At 46.7% G+C, this 11,775-nt stretch overlaps 1 pseudogene; it reads right to left on the bottom strand.

Annotated features, from left to right (window-relative positions):
* Window positions 1-397: 397 nt before the first annotated feature.
* Window positions 398-10,636, bottom strand: LOC148773862 (pregnancy-associated glycoprotein 1-like; annotated as a pseudogene).
* Between the last annotated feature and the right edge of the window lie 1,139 nt (window positions 10,637-11,775).

Here is an 11,775-nt window from a genome sequence, read left to right as displayed (position 1 = left end):
AAGAGTGAAGGGAAAGAGCGAGGGTGAGAGAGAATTGATGACTTCTCATTTCTTGGGTCCTGTCCCTGAGATTTTTGTATTTGCTCTGAGTCTTGTGTCCTGGATTCCCACAATCAATGAGTCTCCCCATTCCTTGAAGCCAGCTGGAGTTGGGCTCCTCTCAATTTTGATTCAGACTTTGTTCTAGACCCATCCCAATCGTTGTACAACTCCCCGACACAAACAGAGGCACCCATTTGTTTCAGCACCATTACGAGTGAAACCTTTTATTCTTTACTGAGAATAGGGTGTGCAGACCACCAAATACAGTTCACCAGCATCCTGGGCAGGTGTGCCCTAAGGGTGAGTGAGTGTGTGTTAGGAGTGGCCTTACTGATTCCTGAACCACTCCAAGCATTTACACTGCCCGGGCCAGGCCAATCCTGTCATTGCCTCGATCAAAGACCGAGAAATACCGCCTCAGGAAGATGTCACCCAGGATCCAGGTCTCTCTATATGTCCTCAGTCTGTTCTCTTTAATGGCGGTATAGCATTCATCTCTAGAATTCTGGTGGAGTCAAGACATACACCAGTCAGCATGAGCCCTTACCGGCAACCTCCCCCAGTATCCAGACCTAGCACAATTCTTGGTTTTATTTCCCTCTTTTGGTAAGTATCAAGGGGTTTTCTCAGCAGCAGGGGATGTGAGAGTTCATGCAAAACCAAAAAGGGCCAAGACATGAGGTTGCCATGAGGAAGGGTGTGGTGAGTGGAGGACTGGCAGTTGGGGAAACAGAGGAATGAAAACAACAAAGCCCTACTGTAGAGTGTAAGGAACTATATTCAATATCCAGAGGTAAATCACATGAAAAAGAATAAGAAAAAAATATACTTTTTATGTGTATAACAGAGTCACATTGCTGTGCAGCATAACTTACAGCAACACTGATAATTAGCCACACTTCAGTATAATTTTTTAAAACAGAACACGAGTGTCCATAGTTCTCCTCAGTCCCTGTTTCTTTCCTTCTGACTCTGGCTCTTTGTTTTCTCTGCAGAAAATCCTGTTTCTCATCCTCCATCCCCACAATCCATACTTTATTAAAAACATTTATTTTCTATTGGAGTATAGCTGATTAACAATATTCTGAGTTTCAGGTGGACAGTAAACGGACTCAACCATATGTATCTATGTATCCTGGTCCCAAAGATACCCCTTCCATCCAGGCTGTCATAATACTGAGCAGAGTTCCCTGTGCTACACAGTAATTCGTTGTTGATTATCCATCTTAAATAGAGCAGTGCCCACAACACGTTCTTGCAGACTTAACTCAGGAACTCTGGGAAGCCTCCTTCGGCCCACTCTCACCGTCTTTGGCCACTCCAGGCTTGTTCGGTAACATACTCTGGTTCCCCATCCCCACCGGTCAGTCCGTAGCCCTCATCACCCCTAGTAAGTCCCCAGTGCCCCAGTGCAGAGCACCTTGGGACCCCATTTGCATGGAATCCAGGACAGTTTTGCCTAGAACCAAGCAACCCTCCATATGGCTCTATGAGTTTGTGGTTTTAGAATTCCTGAAATTCCCTCTCTTAGTCAAAGCCTCCTTTGAGCCCATCAGCCTGTTCTGAACTCCCGCAGGGAGCTGACATGAAGCCTCCACCCTGGGCCGGGGCTGAGCAGTCACTGTGCACCCTTTATTCACATTAGTAGCCAACCTCCCCACAGAGGGGTCAGGCACCCCAACTCACAAAGGGGGCACTGGCCAGAGCAAGGGGAAGATGCACCTGAGTACTAGGTTGACAATGTAACTTATCATTCAAACAACATTGAGAAGGGAATGGAGACTGTTAACTTATGCTGCGACATCACACTGGGGCTGTCCCAAGCCATTCTCCTTGTAACATGGCCTATTTCGGGACTGGTAGAGCTGACTTTCATATTCATGCACCTAAGGGTTCAGATTGAATTGAAGCTCTTTGAGGACTGAGGACCTTAGTGTTCCCCTCCCCCTGTGACTCCCACCATGCCAGCATGGTGTGGTGTCTTCACATTTATTTTTGGAAGATCAGTGTCCCAGACAGTCCTTTCCTCCCAAGAGGTTGGTTTTGTGGGAGGCACTGGCCCAGCCATAAGGCTCAGCAGCATCTGCAATGGTGTGACATGGCCTGCAGACAGCGCCCACCTCCAAGAAGCTGCCCCAGGGTTCCTGCAAGCTCCAGTTTGAGAACCAGCCCTCAGTATTGCTCCCTTACCTTGAGGATGTAGGCTCGAGCTGGCACTGGGTAGTTGATGCCTTTGATGGTGAAGATAATAGAGGGCAGGGTATTGACCGTCAAACATGAAACGTAGTGGTGTTAGAGAGAGAGGGAGAGAAGTTGGCCCTGGAGACCCTTCTTGTGCGTGGAGACTGGGAGTGACCTTGGGGCATGACCCTTCACCTTGGAACCCCGTGGAGTGGCGCCAATGAGCTTCTGGATGTTATTGACGATATTTCTTGCGCCTTCGATCAGTGATGTCCCAGTGTCCACAACGGCCTCGCAGCCGCCAGAGCAAGCAATAACATTTCCTTTCATGGAGATGCTGAGAGACAGTGGAAGAAAGGGGCATCAAGGTCACTCTGAGTCTCCCCAGAGCTGCCCCCTTTCCGACTGTCTCCTGAACAGCCCCTAGTCTCTTGCCCTCTTTTCCTTTGCTCTCGACACGGCACCTTCCTTGACATCCTCGAATGCAGTATTTGAATACACCAGGCTCTTTTGCACCTTGACACAAGCTGGTGTTCCTTCCTAGAAGACTCCATGTCAGTAGCCGACATGAGAGACCCCGGCCATGACAGAGTCTTGGCTTGAGGAGCTGGCATGCAAGGCCGTCCAGACCTCCAGGGATTTCTCGGGGCCACCCCATCATCTACTCCCGGGCCTCTGTCTTTTCTTCTTCTGATGTTTGGTAGTCCTCTGTGCTTTCTAAGAATTCTTCTGACTCCTGCTCAAATATCCCCCTTGAAGCCTTTGCATGGCAGTAATACAGTCCCTGAGGGTGTATGGGCCCTATAAACAGGCCAGGAATGAAGAAAATATTTCCACACAGAACAGCCTAATTCTTCTGGCCCTGTTGGGGTTATAATTGTCAATTTAGAATTTGGAATGCTCAGGACTGCACAACGTGCCCCTGGCATAAAACTAAGTCTGCTAAAAATAGGCCTAAACATCTCACAAGCAAAATAGATACAAAGCCTTTCATGAGTTTAGAAGGACCCCTTAAAGTGAGATCTGGAGGGAGCTCATGAGACTCTTGGCCTTCAAGGTCACATACCAGTGCTTGCTGATATGTCTCCCTGCCCCCTGTCCATGATGTGCCTGGGAATACACTAAAGGAATACATAGAGATAAAGGTTTATAACAAAATGAATAAGCATATAGTATTAGTGTAGAAAATTGTTTCTGCAGATGTATGGGGGTAAAGCCCCACAAGAGATGTCATGCTACCTAAGGAGTCACAAAGTTTGTGCAGAACTGAGACTCCCACGATAAGGCTTGCTAATAGTTTTTACAGTTGACTAACTGCTTACTCCTTGCAAGGAAAGTTATGACCAACCTAGATAGTATATTGAGAAGCAGACATTACTTTGCCAACAAACGTCCGTCTAGTCATTTCCAGTGGTCATGTATGGATGTGAGAGTTAGACTGTGAAGAAAGCTGATCGCCGAAGAATTGAGGCTTTTGAACTGTGGTGTTGGAGAAGACTCTTGAGAGTCCCTTGGACTGCAGGGAGATCCAACCAGTCCATTCTAAAGGAGATCAGTCCTGGGTGTTCATTGGAAGGACTGATGCTGAAGCTGAAACTCCAATACTTTGGCCACCTCATGCGACGAGTTGACTCACTGGAAAAGACTCTGATGCTGGGAGGGATTGGTGGTGGGAGGAGAAGGGGACGACAGAGAATGAGATGTCTGGATGGCATCACCGACTCGATGGACATGAGTTTGAGTGAACTCCGGGAGTTGGTGATGGACAGTGAGGCCTGGCGTGCTGTGATTCACGGGGTCGCAAAGAGTCAGTCACGACTGAGCGACTGAACTGAAATGAACTGCTACACAGATAAAGCCATTTTCTCATGTCTTGTGGCCCTGATGTCTTAAAAGCCCACTGTTTGAGAGTTATGCGTGAAGGTGCCGACTGTTCTAGAAGATGGTCTATGACTGCATTCCTGGCACAATTGTATCCCTTCTCCCTTTTTAGTATTGTTGGTTTTAGGGTATATAAGCACTGATGTAAAAAAATAAAGCAGTCTTGATTCTGCACTCTACCAAGACTCGACTCGCATTTTTTTTCTTTCTTTCTTTCTTTTCTCGCTGACGCCACTCATCCTGAGGGTGTCCCTGGACTCTGCCGAGGCTGGACCCCGGCAACTCCACTCCCCTTGATTCTTCTCAATTCCAGAAACCACCGTGATTGTATTGTTTTCAGGGAAGTCTTTCTCCCGGTGTTTATCAGTCTCCTGTCTTGGTCACTCTATGTAGACCCTTCCTCATGTTTGCTGCTGCTGCTAACTCACTTCAGTTGTAAACGACTCTGTGTGACCCCATAGATGGCAGTGCACCAGGCTCCACCGTCCCTGGGATTTTCCAGGCAAGAGTACTGGAGTGGGTTGCCATTGCCTTCTTCTCCTTATGTCTAGCATGTTCCAAAGTGACAATTCACTATGTTGGCAAGTCACTTCATGTTCATTGGCCTTCTTAGATGTGAGGACAAGATTTATTCTCATTGCCTCCCTAAAGTGTCTGGCACACAGTGGATGCCCAATGCTTGTCTGTTCAATGAGTGATTGAAGACTGTGAAAATAATGAGAAACATCCAGAGAGCTATATCTTGTGGGGAACAAATAATGGGTCACATACAGAGTAAAGGTGGAGATTCACAGGGGCAGCAGATCCTCATAGTAGGGGAAGAGAGGGGCTCCTCTGGAGAGGGTGTCTCCCAGCACTGCTCCTACAACCAGCTCAGACCCTCAGTTCCTGGCCAGGAAATACATGACTAGCCCACAGAAACTCCAAAGGAAAGGTCAGCTTTTGTCTGAGCATATTACATGGAATCCTATCAATTATGCCTCTGGTCCTCAGGTCACTCCTGGATCCCACCTTCCTGATTCTCTCTTATAGCCCCTGCCCCACTGTGTGCCCAAGAAGATAGGGGTCTTTTTTATGAGTTGCTTTCACGTCTTAAGACTGAAGCCAACCTCTCTCCACTGCTGGGTAGCTTCTCCCTAAGGAGACCAGTTTTCCCCGTTTTCTCAGGACTCTCCCTGTTTTATAACTGACATTTATCTGTACTGAGAACTTCCTATGTCCCAGGGAGCCCTGGAGAACGGGTCATCTTATCACAACTCTGTTTAGGCTGGAGAAATCCTCCCTGGTCCTCTGTTCACCACTCTGCAGAGTCCGCTAACCATGCTTCCGCCTCACAGGGCAGTGGGTGTAGCTCTCTCCCAGGGGCACAGACCTCCCTGGACCCTTTCAGACCCTGGTCAGAGCCCTGATCAGGAGGCCTGGGGATTAGGAACCAATGGGTTGTTTGTGTGTATATGTGCTTGTGTGTTTGTTTGTATGTGTGCTTGTGTGTGTCTCTGTGTGTGCTTGTGTGTCTGTTACTAGCTGTGCATGTTTTTATCTGACTCTGTATATGTTTATATGTGTCTCCTGGTGTGTTTCCATGTGTCTGTGTGTCTGGTTGTGTCGTTGTGGGTGGTGTATATGTCTGTGTGACTATGTTTCTGAGAATGCATTTGTGTGTGTCTTCCTGTGTCCATGTACAGTAGCGGGAGCATAACTTGGGCTGACCCTCAGAGGGAGAGGCTTACCTGTCCATGTGAACACTCCAGTCGTCCGCTTGGATCAGCGGTACCCAGTTGAGCTCTCCCTTGTAGTAACGGTGGTCCACCCCACCAAACATCACCACACTGCCCTCCCGCTTGTTTCTGTAGAGAGAAGAGAGGCGGGATCTTTAGTATAGTAACAACAGCACTGTTTGAGAGCTCTGCTTGTCCACCCATCAGGCCCTAATAAGGTCCCCATGCATAAATGCAGAAATCGAGTCTAGGAGTGAATGAGATCCGGACTGAGGTCTGTTACTGGCTAATGAGTGGCACAGAGGAGGGTAGAAGCCGAGTCACCTGGCTGGGCTCCACCCACTATATCTTCTGAAGATGCCCTGGAACTCCTGCGTCCTGAGTGCTCAGACACCCTCAGAGGGAACGGTGCTGAAGCATTTTGGCTTTCTGCTTGTCCACCTTCTCATTTTTCAGGAAAATCAATGCCTGGGAGTTCTACAAATTGGGTAGAGGGCCCTGGGCTCCCAGTGAAATGCTAATGAGGAAGGAAAGATATCCACCATCCTTCTCCTTCCTACCTTATCAAATTCATAGGCAAATCCTAATGCCATTTCCTTCAACCTGTTTCCTGTTGCCTACCATTAGTCTTCCTCCTCACTCAACCCCCTAGATGAAGTTACGGGTCTTGAGCCCAGAAGCACGGTTGTGTTTCAATAAAATGTTAATTAGAAAAGCCAGTGGTGAAGCCAGGTAGGGCCCTGGGGCCATAGTAATCCTGGGTTAGATTATCTCTCAGGATACTTCTTTATCAATTGTTCTATAATTTTCGTGCAACTGAAAACATCTTACAGCTAATTGGGAGAAAGGGATTGTCCATCTCAGACTTACTTGCTCAAGTAGAAGGCAAAAACAGGCTCAGAAATGGCACCTTGATTCTTCAGGTTGTCAAAGATAGGGATGGCTCCTATGGAGGACATGTCGGGGAAGTTCAAGCCCAAGACGCCATCAAAAGTCATACGCTCAAACCCGTATTCTGCCACGCTGAGACCGAACGCCTGGTTAGTACTTACAAGGTCCCCAATCTGTGGAGAGAAGAGTGTTCACACTTACAGATACGTGAAGTGGGGCTAGAACTGGGATGGGTGCATTGCCATTAGATCCTCAGAGAAGAATTGAGGCTGGGCTGTGTCTTTGGTGGACCTCAGACGGTTAGACCAAGCCGGGAGGGGAATTTGGGTTCCATTTGACAGAGGCTGTGACTTTTAAAACATCTGCCCCTCTGAAAAACACCGCCTGAGGGAGTCAAATTGGACTCTTGGCTTCTGTACAGGTGGGGCAAGCAAAAACCAGGCCAGGTCCCATTGGTACCCCTTGGTGGACAAAATGAACGAGAGCAAGATAGCCTTCCCTGGCATCTCTATGACCTAATGACAGGAATGGACTGCATTCTCTGTAAGGTACTGTGGATTCTGCTTCTGTCCAGGAAGACACAAGCCGAAAACACAATCTTGCTTGCAGGTTTCTATGAAATCACTGCCTGGGGAATTCACTTTGGGGATGTGTGTATCTGTGTGAGTGTGAATGAGAGGGAAAGAGAGAGAGGGAACTGGTCAAGTGCTTTGGGGAGGCAGGCCATAGGTTTATTAGACTCTCAAGGACCCTCTAGAGTAAAAACTCATTTATCAGGCCCCCTGATATCTCAGGCCTCAAGTTCCCCACTCTGGATACCTGAAGCCTTGACTGCACCCAGGGTCCCCAGATCAGTTTTATCCTGTCCTTAAACACCCCACAACAACTACAGTCTTGAAAATCCAGCTTAACTCCACCGCTTACCACATGTGTGACCTCAGCAAGGCCCTTGCTGCCTGCACCTCAGTTTCCTCATATGTCTCATGAGCTAATGAGACAACCTGCTGTGTGGGGTTGTTGCGGGATTAAACCAGTTATCACCTGAAAGTGCCTGGAACAGTCTGTGAATATAAAAGTGGGTGCTTTTATCCTCTCTACTTGTTCCAGAAAAATAAACTTTGAACTGCTCATGAGCAGAGGAGCTGCAAGTCCACACCTCAAGCCTCTCTCTGGGTTAGCTAATCTGTTTGCTTGCTTGTTACCACGGGCACTGCCTCCCCAGGGACATGATCCTGTGGGTAAGATGACCAATATCTATGGGAGTCAGGCTAGGAAGTGTCCTGCCAGGTGGTCCTGCATCTGTTTTGCAAGCAGTGGTCACTCCATAGCCAGTCCTGATTCAGTATTTGCTATAGTGTTACCCGAACTGTGTCATGAACAACAACTCCTTTCATCCTTCCAGAACTGTAGTTGATGCTGAAAATCTTTCTAGTAGGCCGGAAAGTGGAAGACTGAAGATGTCTGAACATAGCGTGTGTAGCTGCAGACACAAGAGATAAGTCTCATCAAGTGCCAAGGGTGGAAACAGGGCAGCAGGGCAAGTGAAACATGGTCTGGATAGGGGGTGTTTGTACTCACAACAGGCTGTGCTGTTGCAAAAGATGGAGGGCACCCACAAGTCAGATGAGCCTGTGTCAAAGATAACCTGGAATTCCTGAGGGGGTGTTCCAATGGTGATGTTACCCACGTAGAGCTTCTACAGGGAAAAGGAGGGAGTGGGTTAGTGCAGAACTGGCTACCTCTATTCCCACACTGCTGCCTCTGTCTGGGCGTCACATATCTCTTGAGATCACTTTCTAACCACCATGAGCTCACAGACTTTGGTCACAGAGGTATCTGCATTTGATATATTTTTCCTGTGCTACATTGTGTGCAGGATATTGATTCTATGACCAGTCACTGAAGTAGTACCTCCTGCATTGGAAGCGCAGATGCATAACCACTGGACCTCCAGGACCACTGGGCATCCAGGGAAGTCCTGGTGCCTTCATTTGAGAAGCTCTGTAGTCTCTTCAAACCCAGACTTGGCCCCCCCTTCTCCAGGAGGTCCTTCTTCAACAACCTCAGCCACTCTAAACTCAGAACACATCCAATCAACACCACAGAGGTCACCCTTTCATTTGACATGTATTTACCCTTTGTCTATCTCTGAGGCTGGCATGGGAATTCTTGAAGACAAAATAAGCCCCGTTTCTAATCTAAAAACAGTAACCACAGTGTTAGATTCTTATGGCCTTGCACGGAATTTGGTCTCAGTAACTTTTTACTGCTGTGGTTCTTGCATCTGTGGAAACTGAATTCTTCTGCCTGGGGATTCACAATTGTTTGCAGTTGGTTCTACCTTTTCATAAGTGATGGTTCACTCTTCATCTGTAACTGAGTGGCTCACCTAGTTCAGAAGGAACAATCTCCCTCAAACTAATGACACATCTTTGACACAAAATAGATATTTACCTGCCACCTGATAATTGCCTGGCCCAGTCACAAAAACCAGCAGTTGAGGATGAGAGTGCCTTCTCCTCTGCGTGGGGCCCCTGTTTTCCAGTGTTTCTGCCTTCTGCAGGAACCCCAACATCCCGCCTGGAACCTCCAGAGAGCCCCAGTGCTAGGCTAGAGCACCAGGGGGCGCTGTGGAGCACCATGCTCCCAAAATACTTACATCCATGATATTCCTCAGGGGGTGAATAGTTAGATTTGAGCCGCGAGAGGAGATCTGGGACAGTCTGTAATCATGTTCCTTCAGGAAACTGTTCAGCGTGTTTTTTTCCATGAGGGCTTTTCTCATGGTCTTCACTCTCCTTAGAGGTATTCTTTCACCGAGCATTTGACAAGGAAAACAAAGAAGAAGCTACGATTAGCTGTCATTGTATTGGCCCTGTGCATCTTCTAGTCATTTTTATGAGGCACATTATTATCAGAATTTTATGCATATACCATGGCAAAGACATGGGTTTGAATACAGGTTCTGTTCTGCAATCTTCCGTAAGCCATATGACCATGTGGGGTCTCAGACTGCCCCTTGGTAAAATGGTGGAATGTAACAATACAAACCCTCCAAATAGAATATCTTGGGGATAAGTGAAGTGATGGACATAAGGTACCTGATAAGTAGGAAGTCTCAACAATGACAGCCATTAGCTTTGCTGTTGCATTCCACTCTATCCTTCTCATAGAAGCTCAAGGGAGGAGGTAGAAGGGTGAGTCTTATCCTCTTTTACAAGGGAGCAATTTGAAATGCAAGAGGTTTCTGAGTTGGCTGTGGTCTGCTTGTCAGATATAAAACAGTGTATATAAAACAGTGTATCTTTCTCCAAGTTGAAAGAGAAGAGAGGGTTGAAAGAAGAATCCAAGTGATAGGGAACAAGTAAGGGAAATTCAAAGACTTGAGAAGGAAGGAAGAGTCAAATGAAAAATTGAAAGAAAACAGCACAGAGAGAAATACACTCACAGAGACTTCCAAAGAGATGGAGAGACAAATGACAGTGATACCGAGATGCAGACGTAGACACGTACACACGGAAGTAGAGCGGGAACAGAGAGGACATGGTGAATAAAAGGTAGAAAAGCGCTATTCCACAGGACCACACCTGCATCTGCACAGACTGTGCACTGAACAGCAGCAAGGTGTTAAATTTTCAATAGGTCATGACATGACTGGACCCCAAGAGTTGGGCAACCATGCAGATTTACACCAAGACCTTGGGATCCACAATTCCTATAGCAAGCTCCTTATCAATAAGTAAGAGTTGAACTTTAAGACTCTTAGGGAAATATTCCTTTCCCTTCTAAACCTGAGGGGTGGAAGAATAATCAGATGAAAAGTAAAATCTGAGAAAGGAATATGATGCAGCTTACAGTCCCCATACTTACTTGACTATGCACTCTGAGAAGGTCATCAGCCCGAGGAGCACAAGCCACTTCATGATTCTTTTTGGCTCCAAGAACTCAGGGAAGTTCAGGTTCTTAACATGTAGTGGTCACCTGAAACCCCTAGTTATATATGCTCTCCCATGCCCTAGTTTTCCCCTTTAGGCCACTAATAGAGCTGAAAAAAAACCACAAAGGTCTCGATAAAATCTTTACCTTCATCAGTGTCCTGGGCGAGTGGACTTTGAAGCTTTCAGAACACAGAGAATTGAACTGAAATCTCTTCCTTGAAGTTTGGCTGGAAAATCAAACTGATCTGCATGGATATGAAGATGAAGAACCTTGTTTATTTGGAGAAAAAACCTGCTAAGAACATCATCAAAATGGATACTAAGGGCCATGCTCGACATTCTTGGTTTCATGTCATCTTTCCAGCCACTTCATGAGATATGCATTGCTGTCTTCTTTGGAGATGAGATTGCTAGGAGGATACGTGGTTAAATGGCAAAGTGAAGGCCTCGGGAACAGCTCAGGGACATACAACTGGCTTTAGGTAGTGGGTCTAATGGCAGACATCAGGGGCACCTATGATGCCAGTCTACATCAAAGATTTAGGGCAGAGCAGTACTTCAGTTGCATGGTTTCAGTATTGGAAGAAATGTCATATGTGTCCATAATATATTTTATGTCATCCAACAAATGTACAAGAAAGAACTGTGTGCTGGGTTCTGGGTTAAAGGCTTCAAAGTCAAAGGTGATCAAGACAAAAGTAGTCTTTATCTTAGGAGAGTTAGCAGTCTAGTTCTCACAAACTCATGGCCCTAGGAGGCAAGAGAAATGATAACAGGACTAGGTGGTCATGTTGGACCCTGGACAGCACAGGCCTTACCACTGGGAGTAGCCTGTCCTCTGCTTCAACCATGCTGGGAAGCAAGCCAGTTGGCCATGTTTTCAAGAGAATCAGAATTTTGGATATCTATGTACAATCTACTGCTTTTAATATAGCAACTAATTTTTTTTTTTCTGAAAAACAGTGGGAATGAAATCACCACAGAGATGTGCTGGAGCCAGCCTTCAGTCTTTGCAGGATTTTATTTCTGGCCTAGAGAATGTAGTGCTGTGCGGACAGAGAGAAATTTAATTCAAGTTGGTTGAAATACAAATAATGAATGCATACTGGACATATTTGTTTCCT

Source organism: Moschus berezovskii, chromosome 25 (genome assembly GCF_049115385.1).
Source record: "Moschus berezovskii isolate FMDL1 chromosome 25, NW_MosBer_1.0, whole genome shotgun sequence".
Classification (NCBI taxonomy): Eukaryota; Metazoa; Chordata; class Mammalia; order Artiodactyla; family Moschidae; genus Moschus; species Moschus berezovskii.
This window is presented reverse-complemented; position numbering and strand designations above follow the sequence as displayed.